The sequence below is a fragment of the Galleria mellonella genome, unplaced genomic scaffold (genome assembly GCF_026898425.1).
Source record: "Galleria mellonella isolate WM207_F2 unplaced genomic scaffold, CSIRO_AGI_GalMel_v1 utg36, whole genome shotgun sequence".
Lineage (NCBI taxonomy): Eukaryota > Metazoa > Arthropoda > Insecta > Lepidoptera > Pyralidae > Galleria > Galleria mellonella.
The window spans coordinates 5,974,333-5,999,767 of NW_026442086.1; the positions used below are offsets into that span (position 1 = coordinate 5,974,333).

The 25,435-nt window shown below is 34.2% G+C and overlaps 1 protein-coding gene across 4 annotated transcripts in view; it reads left to right on the forward strand.

Annotated features, from left to right (window-relative positions):
- The window catches only part of LOC113509494 (calmodulin-A-like), a 175,573-nt gene that overhangs the window by 39,653 nt on the left and 110,485 nt on the right, over window positions 1–25,435 (forward strand). The gene's annotated exons all lie outside the window — the stretch shown is intronic.

Genomic DNA, 25,435 nt, shown 5'->3' on the forward strand with positions numbered 1-25,435 from the left:
CAGGTGGGCCATCAGCTTGTTTGTTATTTTAATTTACAGAAAAAAATATATAAAAAAAAACCATTCGTTGGCAACCGACTGTACTGAAATTTGCCATACGAATACTTATGTAAGTTCAATGACCATAATATTGATTATAGTACCATAGAGGTGGTCTAATAGTAAAGACGGAAGACGGTCATAGGAACTCGTAAACTATGTGTAAATAAAATCCGTCGAATTTGAGCTTGTTAGATTTGTTTTGACGAAAATTATATAAATGGCATATGCGGTACTAAAGTTTGATGATAAAGTCTTAAGATCATAAAAGCATGTTCTTAAAAATGTTTTTAAATTAACACTCTTTTCATTAAATTATAATATTTTTGATCTGCAGCCTCTATAAACATCGACTGTCATTGGGGGTAACTAAGCGACTCGTGTACAGTGTCACTTAGTTACCCCTAACGAGTATCGGTAAAATATTATAAATGTATGAAAATCACTAGTCTCCTACCGATAGTCCATTATATATATTTTCGCATATTTTATGATCCGATTTACGTAGTACCAACCTCGTTTCACAAATCTGTCACGTCATTATGTTCCATCATTTCTGCTTGTTCATTTTAATATTTTTACGATACATTGCTTATGTAGATAATAATCTTAGATTATATAGATAGAGCATAGAGCCTCAAAAACAAGGCAACATTTTATTAGTTAATTGTCAAATTAGCTGACTCCTTTTTAATGTTCTATATGCTTACGCACACAGTGTATCTTGAAGTATCTATGTTTAATTATTTAATAAATAAAATAAGTTTTTGCGCATTTTAAAGATGAAGAATTTATAAGACAAATGAAAAAAAATAGGAGTTATAAAAGGAATCACTAATAACTATTTTTTTATACAACTTAGAATGGCAAACAAGCTGAAGGCCCACCTGATGGAAAGTGGTAAGGGTCACCTATAGACATGAGCAGTACCATGGATATAACCGAGTATACTGTTTCGCCCATGATACCCCCCATGCGTTGCCATTCCTGAGGACTCAGGTGTTATTCTTCTGTACCCAGTAAATTCACGCCATATCCCACCCTTCAAACCGAAAAGTGCAAAAGTGCATGAAAAAGTTGAATCACTTTTCTCGAAGCATTTGTATGAAGACACTCTATCTTTATAATGTAAGGTAATAATCTAATCAGATTTATTCAAACTATGACCTTAACTTTAAAAAAATATGAAATAATAACAGACTTATGATAACAAATTACAAATAGATAAAACATTTCTAAAGACCAGACTTTTACCTCCGACTTCGTCTGTGTAACCGGGATATGTTTACTGATTGGGTTAAAAAGGAGCCTATGTCCTTCGTCATCCCATACCTAGTTTTTTTATACAGTCTGACAGCTCATCTAGATACAGGTAACCATCGCCTATAGGCCTGTGACTTTGTCCACCTGGCATAAGTCTACAGTCAGCAATAGATTTTAACTATGAAGTTAACTATATTTAAGTTAAAAAGTTTAAGCATTGACAGACAACGAAGGAATAAACGTATTAAATATAAGCTTTTTAGCTTTTGCCGTTGATTACGAGTAGGCAACCATAAATGCATAGTTTGTTAGTAAACTCGGTTACCAACCGAACTAAGCACTTTCATTACACCTGGCTGGGTGTAGCTAAAGCGGCGAGCTACGGTGAAATAATAGATGCGAATGCTTACATTTAGATGCTATTAAGCTATTCAAATTCTCCACGTGCAATTCCCATGTGCTCAATAGAATTGTTTATGCGCTTGTTGGCGCGTTACCAATGTTCTTTGTACAGAGAATAAATCATTATTATTACGAGTATCATAATTTCTCTCTCTTTTAAGTCTTAGCTTTTTTAATGAATTCGAGTATAAAATATATGAATAAAGATATGTATATTACAGACTCTTATGTCAAATCTACCGTCAGTTCGGAATGATTTCGAGATGAGAAGAACTGACAAGAAACTCAGCTCGTATTCTTTTCAAATAAAATTTTATACATGTTTACAATAATACAGATTCATTTTTAAATTCAAATTTGGGAGAATAGAGTGACCACCAGCATATGATATTGTAAAAGTAAATAGTCTAATCAGTATTTGTAACCCAAACAGACCAGTCCCCACAAGCAGCTTCCTTTTATGAGTATGCCGGATGAGCCAGCCAACATTGCACTCAATCATATCGACCCGGCCCACCACGCTGCCGCAAGTTTGAGACTCCAGATTGAGACTACCAGAGGGAGACTTTGTACAAAAGTCGTTTGCTTGGGTACCTCTGTCTCATTCGTGTTTCAACCGTGAAGCAGTTTTGTTTGTATGGCTGTGTTTCGGTTTGAAGGGTGGGATATGGCGTGAATTTACAGGGTACAGAGCAATAACACCCGAGTCCTCAGGAATGGCAACGCATGGGGGGTATCATGGGCGAAACAGTATACTCTGTTATGTCCATGGTACTGCTCATGTCTATAGGCGTCGGTTACCACTTTCCATCAGGTGGGCCGTCAGCTTGTTTGCCATTCTAAGTTGTATAAAAAAAAACTCCCCAAGAAAGAGACTTATGTTTAGCAGTAGACAATTAAAAGCTGATACGTTGATGATTATAAATGTGAAAATGAGATTGTTCGTTTCTTACTTCCTAATGTCTTTCACCTTCATTTCGAAATTCCGAAATTTGGTGTACAGTATGTGTTGAAAAAGGATTAATACTACTCTTTATCTTGGCCAGTAAATATGGGATATATTTACTGGTCATGCGGACAAAGTCGCTAGTAAAAGCTAACCTCTCTATAATTCAACGCGAGATACAAGATCGAAAGACATTTTTATATATTTTTAATTTGCAAAAGATGCTTTTTTAATTATAAAGCACTATTATACCTACTTGTACAACAATTAGTCCATTACCTTAAGGTTGTCTTGAAAAGATTGCTCTCAGCAATAAGACCGCCTTACTGTACTTATACAACTGTATCGTTATGTTTGTAAATTGTCTTGTTTATTTCCTATATTGTATAATGCAAATAAAGTATACTCATACTGAAAGACTTGTCTGTCTCGGTTGTTTATTTGAATACGTTAGAATACGTAGTTAGCAACTACGTAAGTTTGTTAAATTTAAACTTTTTATTTTATCGAACAAAATATAGCGTGATGCACGTGGACTTCATTACGTCGAGTGAACAATTAATTAACTTTGGAAAGTGTTAATGAACTGCTTGTTAAACTCTTCTCTCTTATATATAATTCACAACTTCTGACGCTTACAAATGTTTTTACCTGAAATCCTGTCAGTGAGAGGGCTCTGTTAAGTGGCGCTTTCATTGAAATTATGCCTGAACAAATATATTAAAATGGAATCTCTAAATACGAACCGCGCGAGCGACATCTACTTGCAAAATTTAATTAGTAATATATACGTAAAAAAATCTACTCTTTTTCTTAATTCAATTAAAAATTGCTCATGAATAGAATAAAGCTGTTTCTAAGGTGTACAGTTTTAAACAGCTTCGAATAGGAAAAGGCTTTCAATTCGGTTATATTTTTTATTTGATATATGTAGTAATTATATTCCATCATTTATAAACGATTTGATTTTTTTTTAATCTGTAAGGATATGCTTTCAGATTGGTCCAACAGGAATTTTATCAAAATCGGTCCAGTAGTTTAGTTTTTTAATCAAAATAAGTAGTTTTACAATAATTGAAGTCGATGTTTGATAGAAAAAAATGTTAAATTATTATGTAAGCGATTTTAAACACTGTACTCGTACTTATTCGATTATTATAAGCTATAAAAAAGTTGCAGTATTTTATGTGTATGTTACGCGTTATACTATAGCCACAGATATTATCTTAATATATAAAAATCCTATGTCAGGATGCTCGTTTACGGTAATCTTCGAAAGCCCTTAATCGATTTTAATGAAATTTTGCAAATCTGAGATGGTTGTTATTCCGATAAGAAATAATGGACCAGGTGGGTGATGATAGATCTTAAAATAACGTTTGCTGGATCAGCTAATAATCACATATATACGATTATTAATATTAAGTGTTTATGTGTGTATGTGCGTGCGTGCGTGCGCACGCGCGTACGTGTGTGTGTGTATGTGTGTGTGTGTGCGTGCGTGCTTGCGCGTGCATGCGTGTATGCGTGCGTGTACGCGCGCACGTGTGTGTGTGTATGTAATAAGAATCTATATACTAATCAACGTTGTAATCATCCTTAAAAATTATAGCAACCCCTCTTGATTGCAGTATTGACTTACCTTTGTTTATATAATAGTACTTACCTGACACAGAAACACCAATCAACTAATCGTGTAAGCGGATCTCCGCAACACGCTGACTCAGCACCATTGTAACGATGATGGACGATCTTCCGAACATTAACAGGCGATGGACCCGTTGTAGCTCGCCTGTATATTTTAATGATTGATATTGTTCCCAATCTATTAATGATGCAATCTCTTGAAGTGGGCGGGTTGAGTAATTATTTTGGAGAGTTAACTGTCAGAAAACGATGACGGAGAACAGAAAACGTTGGTTAGTTTTTTTTTTTTTTTTTTTTTTTACAACACAGGGGGCAAACGAGCATGCGGCTCACCTGATGGTAAGTGACTACCGCCGCCCATGATCACCCACAACACCTGTATTAGTATCTGGATAATGTTGAATGGAAGGATAATAGAACAGATATGCAATGCGAAAGTATAAATTTGGAAAAACTAATTATATTGGCGATTTTGAACAAATTCATTATGGGAACTTCCAAGTAAATAGGCATTATTCCAGGAAAAAGAGCTATACTTCTTTACTGACAGTACTTTTACTCATGTGACGATGTAGACCACTTTATACACGAAAGCCTTGGACGTGGAAAACTAGGTGATGGTATCAAATCGTCCAGTAAAACTAACATGCTAGCAAGAAACTGGTTAGTCGATTAGAATTATTTTGTTTAATTCCGCTACCATTAGTATGTGTGCGAGTGCTAACATTATGGAGTTGACTATTATTATTATTATTGATAGAACTCCTAGGACATTTCCCATTATTCATCAATCTCTAACCGTTATTCTCTTATGAACATGTCGCGACACGTGTTTTACATCTAAACGAGACATCTTCAGGCAAACTAATAGATGTTGGTAGTTGCATGCATACTTATTATAGCGGAATTAAACAAAATAATACTGATCGATTAAGCATATGGACTTCCGCCAAATGACACTTAGTTCAATTAAATAATAGATATGTAGTTGGTAGATTTCTAGTAATTATAAATATGATAGCGATGAGTTACTAACTTAAACAAACGCTGGTCGTTCCATACCTTCCATTTCTGTGAAATGTGATATCACAATACCTATCTGAGAGAGACAATGGCCCGGCATTATACGGCATTGTCTTTCTGTTTTTTATTTTTTTTTATGCACGTAAAATGGAACCCCGTTTCCAGTATCCATTATGCATATTATACTAGCTGTATCTGTGGTTTCGTCCGTACACTTGGAACATAATGATTTATTAGGATAAAAGTAGCTTATATGTTTTTTAATGCAAAATTTCATTACTGATTGGATGATTATATTATGATAATGGAATTTGGTGTTTTACAACTGACTTTAAAAAGAAGTTTCTCAGTTTGTTTGTTTTGTTTTTTATTGTTTATTTCCACATAATTCCGTCAATTATAGACCGATTTAGATAATGATTCTTTTATCAGAAAGGATATACTTACAGATTTTTTTATTGGATGATAATGGAATGGTAACCCCGCCCGTACGAATGGCATACGCTGGCGGGACACCAGTGAAGGATGATAGGTGAAAATGAAAAAGCAGGTCAGTGGACGATGGGCTACGTGATGAATATATCTGGAATTCAATCCGATAGTTTCCAGGAGGAATCGCGTGGAGGTTGACCTGATAGGGTATATTGCTAGCAATGGGATTGGTAGCAAGCATTACTAGCAATGTCTTTCCCCCATACTTACAGATTAGTTGCACAGAAATTTTATCAAATCAGTTAAGTAGTTTAATTTTTAAATTAAAGTTGGTTTTACCATAATTGAAGTCGGGTTTTTTTTTGTAGAACACAATCTTTAATTATTTTCCATAATGTGATCTAGATTTAAAAGAAAATAAAATTACTAAATGAAAAGTTTTTTTTTATTTATTGCCGCAGCTAATGTTTTAGAATAGAATACTTGAATTGCTTTGAATAGGCAATGACAAAGTTTTTACAGAATGCAAAGACAGTTCCATATTCAGCTAATATTGAGCATGCAAATTATATTTTTTTCAAGACGACTACCAATAATTAAGTTACAATTCATAATATATAGTACCGTACATACTATGTCATATTAATGTTTATACATATTATATTTTTTTCTGTATTGTTACTATTATTATGTTTTATACCTTATAACAGAGAGATTGCTTCTTTCTGTAATACGGAAAAATGCGTTACATCAAAAAAATATACATATACATACAAATTCGTGCTTGACTATATGCTGAACTATAAAAGTACATCATCTGATAAACATTTTTTTCTTTAAAAAGAAAAGAAATTAATGAATGAAAAATCACGTAACTTCGACCCTGATACCTCAAGTGGCTTGCATGTTTCCGCCTGAACAATAGCCTCAATGAAAGCCGGTTGGCATCAATTTGCGAGGTTTAATTGGCGAACAACGAAAAACGACCTGTAATGGTTCAATTCAGCGGCAGTATGAAAATAATTTAGGCATATTTTCACAAGTTCACTTGAATTAAAACGATTCGGATTTAATTACATTAACATATTTGGAAATATTCATTTTACTAATAAATATTGTGTTCCAAAAATAACTAGATTCATTTGATGTTAAATCAACTATTTTGATGTAAAACAGTAAACTACTAAATCGATTTTGATAAAATTTCTAAGGAATTTGATTCCCAAATGAATGATTACTATAATTAACCGACTTCAAAAATAAGGAGGTTTTCAATTCGGTTGTATTTTACTGATTTGGAAATTTTCTTTTTTATCTTATCCCGTTAGATATGTTCGGCGGGAATGGTGGCTGACAATGGCTGGAGACGGTACTTACAGATGGACCATAGACATGTATTCGAAGTAGTTTAATTTTTAAACCAAAATAACTGGTTATGGTACAATTAAGTTTTGATTTTTTATACAATCTTATCTATTTATCTTAGTATTTTCGCTTTTTAAGATGATAGTGGAATGTGAAAGATATTTATTCCCATAGTTTTAATTGAAATTCCATATAGATATGAATCATATAATCGATTTACACATTAGACACCCCTGGGTGTCGTAAAAGGCGACTAAGGAAACTTAAAGGTCGAGGGAAGGGCAGCAGCGTCTCTTTTAAAACATCACCAAAGTCTAACTGCGATTACGACTCTATCTGCCAAGCCTGATGGGATGTGGTAACCGTCGCCTATAGACATGAACAGTAACCATGAATACACAGAGTATACTGTTTCGCCCATGATACCCCCATGCGTTGCCATTCCTGAGGACTTAGGTTTTATTCCTCTGTACCCAGTAAATTCACGCCATATCCCACCCAAACCATGCAAACACAGCTGCTTCACGGTTGAAACATGAATGGGACAGCGGTACCCAAGTAATCGACTTTTGTATAAAGTCTCCCTCTGGTACCTACCTTTTTTATTCATTGTTCAAACAAAAAAATTCTATAAATTCCCACTTCGCGATACCCACCCGTCACATTTTTATGACGGAGCATTTTTTCCGCAATGTTTTTGCGAATGAAAAATGCAGTTAAAACCGGTTATCAGCCGGTCACAGCCGCTCTAGGGCGGTTCACATCCAACTAAACGTGATTTGTTCGCGCCATTTCTCACTTTCGCGTGAAAAAGAGTTTTTATAATATTTTTTCGTTTGTACTTTACGAGTGGTTTTTACGTACTTTCTTAATTGGCCATTTTGTTTACGCTGTGTAACTCTAAAATGGGCAGTGTAAAAATTTGTTTGAACGAGAAATTTTTGAAACGACTTCAAAGAGAACAGGTGTTTAATTAGATTATATTGTTTACTAACTTTTTGCTTGTTACTTTGTGTGTGTGGATTTCAGAAGTACGAAAACCATGATATAGGTCACTTCTAGAGATCGTATCAAGATAAAATATATACCAGATTCGAAATTAATCCTTTAGGAATACGACTGTAAGAACCACATCTGATTAAGTGCAGTAGATTTTTCGTGATAGCTGAACAAACATAGGAATACAAAGACGGACTATATTTCTAAAAGTTATTGTTTTGACATCTATTGGTTAAGACGTTTCATAGTTTTTATCTCTAAAATTCTTAAAAATTATAAATTTTGATTTATGATATATTTTTATTCTTCGCACATTGATCATACATACTCGAGCTTTTCTTACAACTGACATTACATATTTCTTTTAATAAATGTTTTATAAATCTACTTTTAAGTATATTTATAAAAAAAATCGTGAACACGTTACTAATAGGTAGCTTCGTATACATTTAATATTACATTCACCATTCACTGCTGAGTATAGACCTCTCCCTATTAAGAGGATTTGCCAGTAGTTGCTATGCTTGGCAAGTAGATTGGCAAACGCAGTTAAGCTTTGGTAATGTTTAAAGAGGGATGCTGCTGTCCATCCCTCAATCATAAGCTCCCTTAGTCGCCGCTTACGACACCCACGGGAAAGGACCATACGACCATATTATATTAGGAAAAAGAAAGAAAACATTTATTGCTAACAATAAAAAGAGTTACATTAATTGTCAATGGAAAACATTTTATTTTTGCTATAATCGTTATTATGACCTTCTAGTAAGTGTTATCACCTGTATCAGATGGTCACGCTTCTCCATAACCATGAAAATTACTATTGCCAAATGTATACAGTGTATTTACATTACACATTTGGTAATAAAATCAATGGGAAAATCCATACATCTAAATCTGTTACACACCTTACCGGTTATATCAATTTAATTCGATTTCCATTCACGTCACGTTTCAAGCTGTCGAAGATCAAAAAACGAAAGCTTTAAATTTGTTTGCTCACGCCATCTTTGTTTTCCATTTCCGTGTGAAAACCTTTTTGAAGCATACAGCTACCGATCTATTACTTTTATTGCTGTAATTTGAATGTAACGTTCCTCTTTCGTATTCGATTTGAACAAACCGGTAATGTGTGAGTTGAACTCACACGCCGAGGGTTCCGTATATCCATACTAATTTTATAAACTAGCTTTTATACGTGGCTTCGTCCGCGTGGTCGAGATTTGTTCACGGACGGGGAGAAAATCTACTTCTGTACCAAAATTCGTTATAATCGATTCAGTAGTTTAGACGTGGAAGTGTAAACAAACAGATAAACGTACTTTCATATTTATAACATTATATAGTTAAGAATTTAATAAACTTAGTTTTTTTTTTCTAAAATTTTTATAATAAATAAAAATTACGCAAAATAAAAATTAATAGAAATCAGTTTCAAAATGTACAAACGAAGCCCTTTCATATTATTATGGGACTATTTGAACTAATAAATCAATTTTGAAATTTTGTGTGCCCTTTTTGGATCCCCTAAAAATTATGTGTTTTGTATTGATGAGTAAATAATGTTTATCCAAATTTATTTACTCAAATAATTTTTGCCAAAATTAAATGAGCCAATCGGCTGACTGACACTAGATGCTCTATCTATAATCTAGGAATAATAATGTACAATATCCTTGTATAATTTTATAATTTTCAAGTTTTTTTTTTGTATAGCTACTAAAATGTTTAAAAGATTTATAATAATTAGAGTAGACTTATTATCAATCACTATTATTCATTTAATAGATATATTTTTTTGTGCAACTTTAGAATGGCAAACAAGCTGACGGCCCACCTGATGGAAAGTGTTAACCGTCGCCTATAGACATGAGCAGTACCATGGACATAACAGAGTATACTGTTTCGCCCATGATACCCCCCATGCGTTGCCATTCCTGAGGACTCATGTGTTATTCCTCTGTACCCAGTAAATTCACGCCATATTCCACCCTTCAAACCGAAACACAGCCATGCAAACACAACTGCTTTACGGTAGAAACACATATGGGACAGAGGTGGGTACCTCAAGCAATCGACTTTTGTACAAAGTCTCCCTCTGGTAGTACATAAATTGACTTTGATATAAAACTCAATAAAGATACGTATTAATCGTGACAAAAATACAGAAACACCAATTAATTGCGCAGTCGGGCAGAAACTGACTCTATTACCTGTCAATAGATTCAATTTACTGGCTCGCACTGTTAACACATCCACTGTTGAACGCGACGGGGCGACAGTCTGACAGTAGCCCGGTAATGAACCGAACCGTTTGATATTAGGTACGTCTGTCACTCGGCATTTCCATTGCCTTTTATTATGACTAACACCTATGAGAATTTTTGCGAATGTTTATAAAAAACCATGTAGATGTTTGAATTTATCCTAGTGTATTCGTACGCACATAAAAAAATAGAGAGATAGAAAAATATTCTAAGAAATAGTGTTTATTTAATTTGTTTATTTTATTAAGTTATAAGTTACCCTCATATCAAATTATCTTAAATACGGAAAAGTGCACAATGAATTTACAAAATGAATAGTACAATTAAAGATGTCATAAATAAAATAGAATATTGAGAAAAAAATGTTTTGCAGTCACGAAGTATGGCGAATTGATAGACAAAAACTGGTATACAGAAATATATAACATAACTAATACATATATGAGAAGGAAATTTCAATAAAAGATTGTGTTTAATAAAAAAGCTGACTTCAATTGTGACAAAACCAGTTAATTTTTATCAAAACTAAACTACTAAATCGATTTTAATAAATTTTATATAGGACCAAATTGTAAGTAGATTCTTTTAGGTAAAAATGTTCCAAATCGGTTTGAATTTTCGAGAATGAGAGCCTCCTTCATTTTGAAGTCGGTTGAAAATTTGGGTATTTTAATACAAATAATGAGAATTATGGACGAGTGAATGAAAGGAGAATTTTTAATTTACTAATATCTCTGCAAATATTCTAGAGATAGAATCTTCTTAAAACTTAAATGAAAAAATAATTTATCTCACCTTTACTCATTAAAATTATTTATAAAGACCGTCAGCCTATTCTTTGGAATTTTTTTCATCGTTCTCAACTCAAATTATAAAGAGGGCTAAAATAATTATAAAATGATCTTTTAAACATTTCTGCATACATTAAAACTTTGCCCAGGAGACTGATTCTCTGTAATGAACCTGTAAGTCTGTTAGACACTCCTGTTGAGATTAAAGTGTCATTTGTACAAGAAAAGTTTTAGACTTGTCCGTATAAGGACTCTCAGTATTGTACGCAAAGCTACTTGTAAGTTTAAATTGTTCGACAGCTCGTGCAATTCAGTGCTTAATTTATTCGTATATTAAAAGTTTGAGCCAGGGAACTGATACATTCTAATGAGTCTATAAAAGATTATAAACACAAACGTTTCATTTCCCTGTCATTAACTTAAATACGAACCTCACAGATATATATATAAAAAAAAAACTTTATATAATTAATATTTACATTATGCTGTCTACATTCCGACGGTTGTTGGTTCGATTCCCGCACAATACAAATATTTGTTTTTGTTGACTAACTCAGACCAATACATCTGTATTAGTCAACTATGAAACAAAAATAGTTGCAAGTAAAGGTTACCACCTCCTGGCAATCTTAGGTTGTAGTGACCCATTTTGTCGTGTGTTTCAGCATAGAATGGGCTAGTAATTTTTTTCCCGTGGGTGTCATAGGAGGTGACTAAGGGAACTTAATAGCGGAGGAATAGGCAGCAGCGTCCCGCTTAAAACGTCACCAAAGCTTAACTGCGGTTACCAACCAGGTGGCAACAAAACTCCCCAATAGGGGTAGATCTGTGTTCAGCAGTAAACGGGTAACGGCTAATATAATACAAAAATTCTATATTGTAACTAACTGTAAGAGTACGCAGTCCGGGTGCATTTTATTATATTTAAGTTAGTCTTTCATTTAAACCAAGTTTCTTTAAAAAGTTTTATGAAAGCAGCATTCAGCGTCGGGATCTTAGGCTGTTAAAAATAAAACAATTTTGACAGAAGAATTTTCTTTTCCTCTATAAGATTATAAGAATAAAGAAATATTTCTAGATGTTATTATAAAAAGCTCCAAGCGGTCGCTGTACCAGAATCAATGCAAATTACAATAAAATAAGTTTTATGAAAGGGTCGATCGGACGGTCTTGCGTCGGTCCCACTTTACGATAGTCCGGCGAATAGCGGATCGAATTAATGTGTGATGGATGAATTTCGAATTTCCCTTCGACATGTTGATATTAATACTTATTCGGGCACCTAAAGTTGGATATATTTTAATGCATCTTGGAGAAGCAAATGATCTGACGGTTCACATAATGGAAAGCTGTTATGTAAGAGTTTAAAGCCTCTTTGAGCCGGCATTAAAAAGAAAAAAGATCCTCCAAATCGCGCGAGTTACTCCAGTACTTTTTCTTCATCTTAAAATGTGTTCAATGTGCTTAAAGTTTTCACTTAAAAAATGAATCTGAAAAAAATGAACACGAAATTACGAGCACAGCATGTTGGATCCATTGTGACGGGTGTGAACAAGTGTCTCCTTGTCCAAGCCGACCTCTTTACGGCAGCCCACCTCCCCACATAACTGGGGCAAGTCTGCACAGTTGACAGATAAGATTAGGTTCTTATGTTTTATTTTATTAAAAAAAGAAGGTTAAATATAAAAGAAATGATGAAAGTTTACGAAGTTACTTATGTAAATGGTTCCAAATTAAAAAAATTCAGTCATATAATAATAATGACAATATCGCAGTGAATTTATAGAGTATATATATATATATATATATATATATATATATATATATATATACATATATAATATAGATATATATATATAATAGTCGAGGGATGGCCAGCAGCGCTCTTCTTAAAACATCAACAAAGCCTAAATGTGGTTGTCAACCTGCCTGCCAAGCGTGACAACTACTGGCAAAATTCCTTTTCGGGAAAGGCCTATGTTTAGCAGTGGACAGTTTTTTTTTAATTGATGATAATGGAATGGTAACCCTGCCTGCGCTATCGGTATACACTGGCGGGGCACCAGTGGGAGATGATAGATGAGGATGAAGCAGGTCAGTTAGCCCACCGTGACGCATCCAATAATAAATCAATCACGATGGTTTCCAGGGGGAGCTACGAGGAGGTCGAATCGACAGGGTATATTGCTACTCGTAGCAATGGGGCTACTAATCCCCATAACTAACAATCCCTTCTCCCCCCAGGAACGGACTGACATAATGATATATAATATTTATATATATTTTAATATTGTTCTTTATACCTATCTATAATACAAAGTATACATATGTCTACTGTCATGTAACTTTGTTATCGAATCTTTGAATCGCAATTGCTAAACTTTGTAATCGCAAGTTAGTTTAACTACACTAGTCTCGAACACTCGGTACAAACTTTCGTTGCACTCCATCGGAGCTTACTAGAGTTAACTAAGCGATTACCATTTAGTTAAAACGTGTTTGGATACATATTTACATATAATATCTGCAACTTTTTCACCGCTATATATATCGTCATGTAATCTCGGCATAAGATGGGCTAACCTTTCCTTTTTCGTAGGTGTCGTAAGAGGTGACTAACTATCTTCAAAAGGGGGGTAAAGAGGTTTCTTCAGGGTCGGCAACGCGCGCGTAATACCTCTGGTATTGCAGGTGTTCATAGGCTACAGTATCCACTTCCATCAGGTGGGCCGTATGCTTGTTTGCCACCACAGTGGTATAAAAAAAAATACCTGCAAATTATAATCGCGTTAAGTCCCAACAGTGTGTTTAAAATACGTGTGAACAATGCGGTTGTTTAATATTTATTAAATTTTGTTATTCTAAATTTAATATAAATAATAATAAAATTAATTTAATATATGTAATTTATATTATTTTGTTACAATAGCAACGATTGTAAAATTGTCTGTGATATTGATAGGTATTTATATATATTTTTTTTATTTTCCTTTTTTTAGGTTTTAATAGAGAACGTCTATACTTTCTAACCCCCACGCAAAAAGAGATATAAGTTTTACATATCTGTCTGTCTGTGACATCAAATCTCCTAAACGAATGAACCGATTATGATACTAGTTTTTTGTTTAAAAGCTAATATGATCGAGAGTATTTTTAAGTATAATTTATGAATATCTGTTCAGGTGTTTCTGGGTTACTTAAAATTTTAAATTTTATTTATTTGAACATAATTTTAATTTGATTATTTAAAACGTGAAGTAATAAGTCTAAGCCATAGATTAGGTAATCTATATTCAAGGCTCAAGGACGGTCAGAGATTAGGTAAATCCTTAAATAATTCAAGGGTTAGGTCAAGTGTCTGATATTATCGATTCGTAAAACGTTTAATCGCTAGTTATTGACAATTTATGGCCATTATATTTATTTTACCTGGAACATCGTCCGCGTACCAAGAATATGATATAGTATAGTATGCGTAGATAAAATTTCATAACTATTTATTAAGTCGTTAAGGTTTTATGAGGTAAGGAACTAACTCACATTTATGTTTATAATATTAACAAGAATATTATCATTTAAATGGAACAAACAATTAAGATCATCATCATCATCATTTCAGCCATTACCCGTCCACTGCTGGACATAAGCCTCCCCCATAAACTGCCATAAAGAACGGTTCTGAGCCACCTGCATCCACTGACTCTCTGCAATACATTCCATCTAATGGGGGGGTCAGGTCGTCACTCCATCTAGTGGGGGGTCCTCCTATACTGCGTTTGCCCGTGCCCGGTCGCTGTTCCAGAACCTTTTTTCCCCATAGTTTGTAGGTTCTTTGAGCTATGTGTTCCAATCCATTGCCATTTCAGCTTGCTTATCCTTCCTAACAATAAAGATATTTAGTAAAATTTGTTTACTATAGCTTTTTGCAAAATGCATGTAATTTTACATACACATACATCCGATAAAAACTTTTCTCTCTATCATATTTACACCAATTAATGAAAGTCGGAAATAGAGTTCCTTTGATGATTTAAATTAAATGTAAATAAATAATAAACGGAAGTGATCTATAGATATGAACTTTACTTGAGATTTATTTACTTCCTTAGGTTGACGGCTTTTGGCACTACGAGTATCATCATGTATCATCATCATCAGCGGTTAACTGTCCACTGCTGAACATAGACCTCCCCCTATTGGAGAGTTTTGCTAGCAATTGCCACGCATGGCAGGCGGGTTGGCAACCGCAGTTAGGCTTTGATGATGTTTTAAGAGAGATGCTGATGCCCATCCCTCGAACATTCAGTTCTTTTAGTCACCTCTTATGACAGCCACGAGAAAGGAAGGGATGGCCTATTTTATGCCGAGACAACATGCCTACGATGGGGGGGGGGGGAAGGGATTGTTAGTAAAGGGGTCTAATGAATCTATTGTTAGCAATACACCTTATCAGGTCGACCTCCACGTGGTTCCCCCTGGAAACCATCGTGATTAATCCTTGTTGAATTCACCTATCATTTTTCACTGGTGCCCCGCAGGTGTATATCAATAGCGCGGGCGGGGTTACCATTCCATTATCATACATAAAAAAACTAGTATAGTCCTGTACGATAGTAGATAAGTACTCTAGAACTACGTCGAATGAATCAATACTTCCCACTTCAAAGTATAGAAGACATAAATTGTCTGCAGTATATGGAACGTGGGCACTGAAACAATGTTCAGCAAAGTTATGGCTGTGATAAGTTCAGTGTTCCACGTATGTTGTTTACAAGGACTTGATACATTGTTAATAAAACAAGAACTAAGTTAGCTAAGTTTTTTAATAGGGCGTTGTTGCAAACTGTTTTTTTTTTAATTAATTAATTTATTTATTTAAAAAGGTATACACAAAAGATTACAATCAATAACATTATAAACATTTAAGGAGATACAATAGTATGAACTAGATTGATACCCAGATAGGTGTACACACAGCATGGTTAAAGCAGTTGGCAAAAGGCGGTAAAGGGTTGTTACTAATGGGGTATAACAGTCCCCTTGCTAGTAACATGCCCTATCAGGCCGATCTTCATGCGGTTCCCCCTGGAAACCATCGTGGTTAATTATTTTTGTGAAATTCGTCACGATGGTCTAACCGATCTGTTTTTATCCTCACTGGTGCCCCACCAGTGTATACCGGTGTATATTTACCCACAAAAGTACCCTTTCTTTATGTGTATGCCTGCGCGTGTGTGCGTAAAAGTGGCAATAATAAAATACGAAATAGTTACCTATTATGTGCATAATCAAAACAAGTCTACGCAAAACTTGAGCCATGGTATACACTGGCGGGGCACCAGTGAGGGATGATAGGTGAGGATGAAGTAGGTCAGTTAGCCCACCGTGACGAATGTAACAATAAATCAATCACGATGGTTTCCAGGAGGAACCACGTAGAGGTCGACCTGACAGGATATATTGTTAGTAATGGGGCTAATAATCCCCATTACTAACAATCCTTTCTCCCCTAACCTTTCATGTCATAATAACGTACACAATCACCGTACGAGTAAGGATTAGATGAAAATTTCCAACTACAACGTGCTCGATCAGGATTATTGAGCCGAATCGAGTGAAAGGACCCAGAAACAGAATAATCCCGTGGGAACCTCCGTTCAATCCTCTGTCCCGGCTGAGTTGTCAGACTGTGAAATATAGTTGCACTCCTGTTTCAAACACGTAATTTGTTATCTTTGTTTCGGGCGTTTTGTGTTTGTATTCGGACAGTCTGTTCGGTACATATTTTTAACCGACTTCAGAGAGAGGAGATTATTATATTTTATTTAATATTACATCTGGAATCAACAGCTTATTATGTATCTAGAATAATTAAATAAATATATATAGTTACACCATACTTTAGCAAATTTGTATAACAGACAATATTATGTTTATTTTTGGAGGATAGATTAAAATAAATAAAAAAAAAAAAATCTATGTAGATACTTATTTCAAACGTCGTAATACTGGAAATTCAGCAATAATTAGTGTAAAAGTGTGTATTATTTGTGTGTGTAGTGTTGAGTGAATGTGGTGTACAAAAAACAGTGTATAGAGCGCGTATTGTTTTGTATAAAGGTAGGGTTACATGTAGCTAATTTTGTAACTTTAACAATTCATTTATACCTTTTCTTGTTAGTGAAAATGGAACTGTAACCCCTCCTGCGCCATCGATATTCACAGGAGGGGCATCAGTGAGGATGAAGTCAGATAACTACTATTATTTTTAGTATAGGTTCAATGACCTTCCATAATAGTCATCAATCTCTGATTGTTAGAAGTCAATCCTCAAATGTTAGCAATCGACTAACTAATATTAGCGGAATTAAACAAAATAATACTAATCGACTAACCAGTGATATGGACTTCCGCAATAAGTATTCTTTGTATGTATATTTCGGTTTGAATGGTAAGATATGGTAGTGGCTGTTATGACAGAGGCATAACATCACAAATTTTAGAAATGGTAACGTTCGTGCCTACCTTAGGCATTAATGTGTACTTTGAAATATTTATGGTGCTGGCCATGTCTATAGGAGACGGTTTCCATTTTTCATCAGATAAGTGTTTGTTTACCATTCCAAGTTGCTTAATTTTTTTTTACACACAACTTAGAATGGCAAACAAGCTGACGGCTCACCTGATGGAAAGTGGTAACCGTCGCCTATAGACATGAGCAGTACCATGGACATAACAGAGTATACTGTTTCGTCCATGATACCCTCCATGCGTTACCATTCCTGAGGACTCAGTTGTTATTTCTCTGTACCCTGTAAATTCACGCCATATCCTACCCTTCAAACCGAAACATAGCCATGCAAATACAACTGCTTTACGGTTAAAACACGAATGGAACAGAGGTATGCAAGCAAACGACTTTTGTACAAAGTCTTGCTCTGTTGAAAAATAAAATAAAACAAACAATAAGTCAACTTAAGTTGTCAGCAACAGTAACCGTATAATACAGGAGGAGGAGGGGGGGGGGGGTACAAGCGTAGAAACCGGGTCAGTATAAAGCGCAGATGGAGGTTGCACTTGATTTCAATCTCGTATCGAATACTGGAGCATGCTTTATTGTTGCTGGCATTCGCGGATTAAAAATAAAGGCGATGAAATATAGTAATAGTGAATTCTAAACCAGAAATCAATATCTCATAAAACTGAATTAGACATATATAGTACATGTAGGTGTATATGTATATAGTCTAGATACTACATAAAATATTTAAACATTTTTATTTTACGAACTAGCTATATTCTCCGTCTCCGCCTACTTGAATCAGTATATAAAGTACCCTATGTACTAAGTTCGGGTTTAGCCAACCCGTGTACCATATTTCATTTAAATCCGTTATATAGTTTTGGCGTGAGAGAGTAACAAACAACTATCTATACATTGTTATCAATTTTCACATTTGTATATTAATAGGATTAGACATTTAGCAATTTACTATTATTATTAGTATTTACTAAAATTTCTTATTTTATTAAAAAAAACACATATATTTTATTAACACTTCTTCACACAAAATAGATTTCTTTTGATACTGTATTTTGTTAAAAAATAAATAAATCGCGACAAAATTAATAGAGAACCAGCATGACGATGCATAAATCTTTTAACGAATAAAAAAGTATTGTTAAAATCAGTTAAAGTAAAATTAAACTTTACAAAGTATTATACAAAAGTTAAACTGCATGTTATGCGGATGGAAAAGTCATACTTCGGAAACAGCCGGTATGCATGAGTCGAGTTAGGAATGTGCAAGAAGCAAGAGTTCTTTGGTATATTGCTTCTTCTGCCTACTTCACAAGGGATATAGCGTGAAGATAGATATAAAATAACTCATTGAAATTATCATGACTCATTAATAAATTAGAATTAACGTGGTAAATCCCTTAAGTATACAAGATTTTTAAACGAGTTGAAAATCTTTTTGAGAGTCGCTAAATAAGATAGGGAGGAAAAATTTAATAAGATAGAGAGGAAAAATGTAATAAGATAGAGAGGAAAAATGTAATAAGACAGAGAGGAAAAATGGTATTCGTTGAAATTTTATATCAATCCAGTGTAGTGCGGTCGGACCCGGAAGCGGAACTGCATATTACAAAACGACCGCAATGAAACGAAGTCTGGCTCAGCGTAGATAAAATGGAATGTACACTTGGTATCATAAAAATAGTGCACTCAAAGTGTACATTAACTCAATTTTTTTATGGACAAAAATGGAATGGTAATTCCGTCTGCGTTATCGGTATTTGCTGGTGGGGCACCAGTGTGAGATGGTAAATGAGAATGAAAGTAGGTAATTTTAGCCCATTGTGACGAATTTCGCAAGAATTAATCAAGATGACAGAGCAACATACGTGTAGTGCAAAAAGTGAGTTAGGTTTGCTTGGCTCTTATGTCGATCCTGTTCATGGATTTTGCACCGAATTTTGATTATTTATTTAGAATTATTTTAGACCTGCACGGCAGTTTTTGAAAATAGGTGCAAATATCAATAAATTTCGGTTTATTTAGGGTAAGTTTAGGGTTTACATAAATGGAGGAAACATAGACAACGATAACGTGAATTACGGGAGCCCTGAACCAGTGATCTAAGTGTGAGATGAAGTAGGCGATGAAAGTCAATATTCCACCGAAATTCCTCTATGTAATTTCGGCTCGATACAATTTTATTATATTAGTAAGATATAATCAGAAATACTTCTCGTTTTTGTAATGGATAATCCATTAAAAAATGGAACGGTAACTCTGCCTGTGTTAAAGGTACACTCTAGGGGATTACCATACCAATGAATGATGATAGGAAAGGATGAAAGCAGGCCCTCTAGACAATTAGCAAGCGAATTCATCGATGGAATCGCTATCGCTAGCGAGTCTGTGAGATAGAATGAGATAGCAACATCGGATGTCTTATTCCAACTAATGGACTCACTTTCGATAACGATTCCATTGATGGATTCGTTTGCCACTTGTCTAGAGGGTTAGGTCAGTTGGCGAAACAAATTAAATTAACCACGATTGTTTCTAAAAAGGACCGCGTTGAGGTGGATCTGATAGGGTATATTGCTAGCAATGAAACAAGTCGTCGTTGCTCGAGCTCATTCCATAACATGAGTGTTCGTGGGAGAAAGCATCTCTAAAACCACGTTGTACGCGACCATTTCGGCTGTAGGATATGAGGGTGAACTCCCTGTCGATAGCGAGCCGTACGATGATAGAAAGTGGTCGTGGGCATCATATTGAACAATTCCTCTGAGCACAATCGGTTGTTAGAAATTTGATCAAATCAGTGCACAGTAGTTTAGTTTTTAAAACAAACAAATAACTGGTTTTATTATGACTGCAGTTTATTTTTATTTTTATTTTGGGTCAAGATCTGCTTGTGATCCTATTAACTTGCTAGACATTCAGGAACCAAGGAGTTTAAAGTAATCCATTAGTTGCAGTTAATAATATAATTCTATTGGACCCCGTCCAACTCGATGCTGATGTTGCTTTGAGATGTTCATACACTCTTTACGAGCTCGTGGTAGACTTGGAGGCGTCTTTTTTTATTGCGACCATTTGCAAAGCTTCTGGTTTCAATATCAATTTAGTAAAATAAATGACCGACTTCAAAAGTAGGAGGTACAGGTATTATGACCTATAACAATAGTGTAACTATGTTAATTATGTAACTATATATATATATATATATATATATATATATATATATATATATATATATATATATATATATATATATATATATATATATATATATATATTCTCTTCATGAGTCCTCTATTAAATAGCTGAACAGATTTGTATGTAATTTAGTTCACGGGTAGGTTATATACTAACTCAACATATAGGATACTTTATATACTGTATCACACAGGAAAAGTCGCAAGATAGCTAGTTACAGTGTAGTTTGATATGAATTTTCTTTCGCGAATGCTCAGACTGTGGAATGCCAAAGCTTTTCCTAGAGACTGCATTATAGGGTTATTCAAAAAGGGTATATTAAGATTTCTTCAAGGTCAGCAACGGGTGAGTCCCATAGTGCTGCAGGCGTTCATAGGCTACAGTAACTGTTTACCATCACACGGGCTATATGTCACATTCGTGTAATAAAAAAAATATCCATTTCTTATTTCTATGTGTAAAATTATAAAGAAATAACAGGCAGAGTGTTATAAAAAGGGATTCATTAGCTAACACGCTTCCGTGCTCAAATTGACGGGGTCGGAATTTATTTATTCGAGCCAAATAGCGTTTGATGCCGGTCACCCCACGCCACGCATTGTGACTTAATTAAGTAACTTTCGGGTCCTCGTACAACCTAAAGGTAGTGGCCACATTCAATCATAGAATTATTGTTTTTAAACAACTTTTAAAAGAAGGAATGTTGATTTTTGTTTGTGATCATTTTTGAATACGTTCATCATTATCATGTCAGCCTTTAACTGTTCACTGCTGATAAGTCTTCCCTTGCGGGGGATTTACCAGTAGTTGCCACATTTGGCAGGCGAATTGGCAACCGCAGCTAGGCTTTGGAGATGTTTTAAGAGGGATGCTGCTGCCCATGCCTCGCTCTTTTTTTGTCGCCTCTTATGACACTCACGGGGAAGGAAGGGATGGTCTATTCTATGCCGCGACCAAATGTCAGAATAACATTTAAATACGTTACCAATTTGTAATTGTTTTTCATAGATTTTGCAGTCTATGGAGTTTACCCCCATGTCGGTTTTATATAATTTGGTGATGATTAAAACAGTTTTTTTTAAGGGCAAAAACTGGTCCTGGCATAGCCAAATTATTTGTTGACATTATTCCGCGTTCTAAATTCAAATATTTTTAATCGAATTTAAAAAGAAGGGAGTTCTTAATTTGGTTGTACTTTATTTGTATTATTACTTCATAATTCCATCAGTTCTAAATGGATTTTGAAAATTCTTTTATTATCTAAAAGTATTTGTTTTATTTATTTTATTTTATTTAAACTTTAATGCATATTAAAATTCTATGTACATTTGGCGGAATCAACACCGGACAGTGTTCTCTACCAGTCAACCATTGAGAAAACCGAGATTACTCGTATTAACGTAGGCGGTGCATTTTTTTATTAGAGGAAAAATAAAGCAATACTACACAAACGTACGTGTATCCTATTCCAATCTATAAGTATATCCTATACTTACAGATTGCTCCTATGGAAATTTGATCAAAATCGGTTAAGTATTTTTATTTTTAGACCAAAATAACTGGTTTTATCACAATTGATATATTTTTTTTGTAGGACACAATCTTTAATTATCAACGAAATATATTATTTATCGGTAGGTGTTTTACAAAAAAATCCAATTTTTGTATGAAGTGTAGTATACTCCTTATAGTTTGTGGAAGTGCTTTAGATATATAGTCGTATATATATATATATATATATATATAGCTCTTTGTTTTCAAATATCGAACTAATGGCTACTACGAATTGGGTTACCAATTAAATGTCATCAAATTTAATGGTTTGGATATACGTAAGTGTATGTAGCCTTGTGTACACAGCCCAACCCGAAAACTTTTAGAAGCGTCCATGTTTATTTTGTACTTTGATTGCTCTGTGTTTACACGCCATTTAAGTGTGTGATATTTGTGTCAGTGGTACTCAAAGTGTATATGGGCCTTCAAGTGTTAATAAAGGGTTCATGTCAGCGAAAAAATATTGAGGGTAAAAGGAAAAAATCAATATTGGGTCAGGCGGTCCACTTAAAACCGAAACAGGCGACGCATCTACGAAACAAAAGTTTGAGGACCCTTAATCTAAAGGTTGTTGACACTCTTCGTATTAACTGTTCCACAAAGCGAACACGTAACTGAATGAGTTCTTTTCCTTTCGTTTAAATATCTTGAAAGGGACTTGTACATAGTACTATTTTTGTAGAAATTGAACTATATTTATTTATTTGGAATCACTAAAAATTATGACATTTTATTTTTAAAACTTATGTTCATGTTTTAACCGACTTCAAAAAGAAGAAGGTTCTTAACTCGGTTGTATTTTTTCTTTATATTTATTCCATTATAACTCCGTAAGTTCTATCTAAACCTATTTGTAAAATGTTTTTTTTTTTATAAAAAAACTATGAATTTACAGATTAATGCTAAATAATATTTGTAAATATTATTAAAAAAAAAGAAGAAAAAATAACTTAAAATTTAGATGTAAAATAAAAATCTTAGTAAATGTGCGAATGGGTAAAAGAGAGAAGTAGTGAGTGAATGGGAGTTCCTAAAGAATTTTGCATTTTGGTGAAAGTTTATCAAGTTTCAAGGTCATTATGATTCTAGGAGTATATAGAGAATATTAATCACTAATAGTGATGAATATAGACGATAAAATCGATCATTGGCATGCATTTGTGATAGATAGAGTTATCGATTGAATTCAAAATGGTACATCCATATGACAGAAATTAGTTTACAAGCCTATTTATTCGATATTCGTCAACATTTCATGTAATAAGTGTTTGATTTGAAATCGATGTTAATTTACTAGAGGGCGACAGTGTAAAACACGTATGGGCATCTCTGTCCCACTTGTGTTACAGCCATCAAACAGTTGTAATCGTATAGCTTTTTTCTTTATAGGTGATAATGAAATAGTAACCCCACCCGCGCTATTGGTATACAATGGCGGGGCACCAGTGAAGGATGATAGACGAGGATGAAACAGGTCAGTTAGCCCATCGTGACGAATTCAACGAGAATTGTTCACGATGGTTTCCAGGGGGAACCACGCGGAGGTTGATCTGATAGGGCATATTGCTAGCAATGAGGCTGTCAAACTCCATTGTTAACAATCCCTTCCCCCCTGTAATCGTATAGCTGTTTCAGTTTGAAGAGTGTAATATGGTGTAATAAAGTGTAATATGAAAGTGAAATGATACGGTGCGCAGGTATCAAAGTCTTTAATAATGGCAAAAGCACGAGAGATGGTGAGGCGTCACAGTGTATTCTGTGAAATCCGTTAACTATACACTGTTGAACATAGAGGTCTCCTTATATTGGGGGAGGGGTTTGCCAAACTTAGTACTACGTGGCTTCTTTCTTAATAATTAAAAAAAGCACAAATAAAAAAAAAATACAAAAACAAAATATATAATCTAACAATCTCCTTTGTTACCATTCCTTCATGCGTGTGCCATAGTAACACAAAATGGTCACAGCTCAGTTTATTGCTTTGCCCTTAAAAGAGCAAAACACTGATATTATTATAAAGAGTATCTATCTATCTATTTATGTGTATGTATATATAAGTACTTTATATTATTCTCAATTTCGTGTATAATATAGTATATGTCATATATGTGTAAGTATATTTGTTATTTATATATATTTATTCGTTTATATATGTAATTTTAGTATGTATGTATATCAATAATTAGTAGTACCGCATTTATTCTGACACTTCCCTATGGTTGACTATATATAAATATGTACACATATTTGTACTAATGAATAAATAAATAAATAAATAAATATAATGTTGTAAAATTAAACAATTTCCATATTAATGTATCAGTGCCGTAGCTGTGTATACGAGAACGATCCAAAAGGCGTACTAATTGGATGGTAATGCCATTACCTTATTGCTTATTAGAATAATTATTAGGCCACAGAATTATCTTGTACATGAAATCTTGTTACGATAAAATTACGAATATGAAATTTTGTAAAAATGTTTGTTATTTAATTACACCTGAACAGATTTTTTGAATAATATTTGGTGTATTAACAAATTTTGTCTTAGATCATACATTCACAACCTTTTTATAGTCGGACTTCGTGTGAATTTTTTTTAAACTTTTTTTTCTGTTTTTTAAATTTTATTAGTGGTTAGGTAACTTCTAAATAAATTCATGTTTAAAAGAAAAGGCCATGCTCACCTTATGAAACCATTACAAAAATAGTAGCTCGTCATTATTTTTCAAATTTTATTTATTTATATATGTAGATAGCCGCAAAAGAACCAAAGTAACCGACATAGCCCGAAGGATAAGCAAGCTAAAGTGGCAGTGGGCTGGTCACATAGCTCGAAGAACCGACAACCGATGGGGAAGAAAGGTTCTTGAGTGGCGACCGCGTACGTGTAAACGCAGTGTAGGACGACCTCCCACTATATGGAATGACGACCTGAAATGCATTTAGGAAGTCAGTGGCTGCAGGT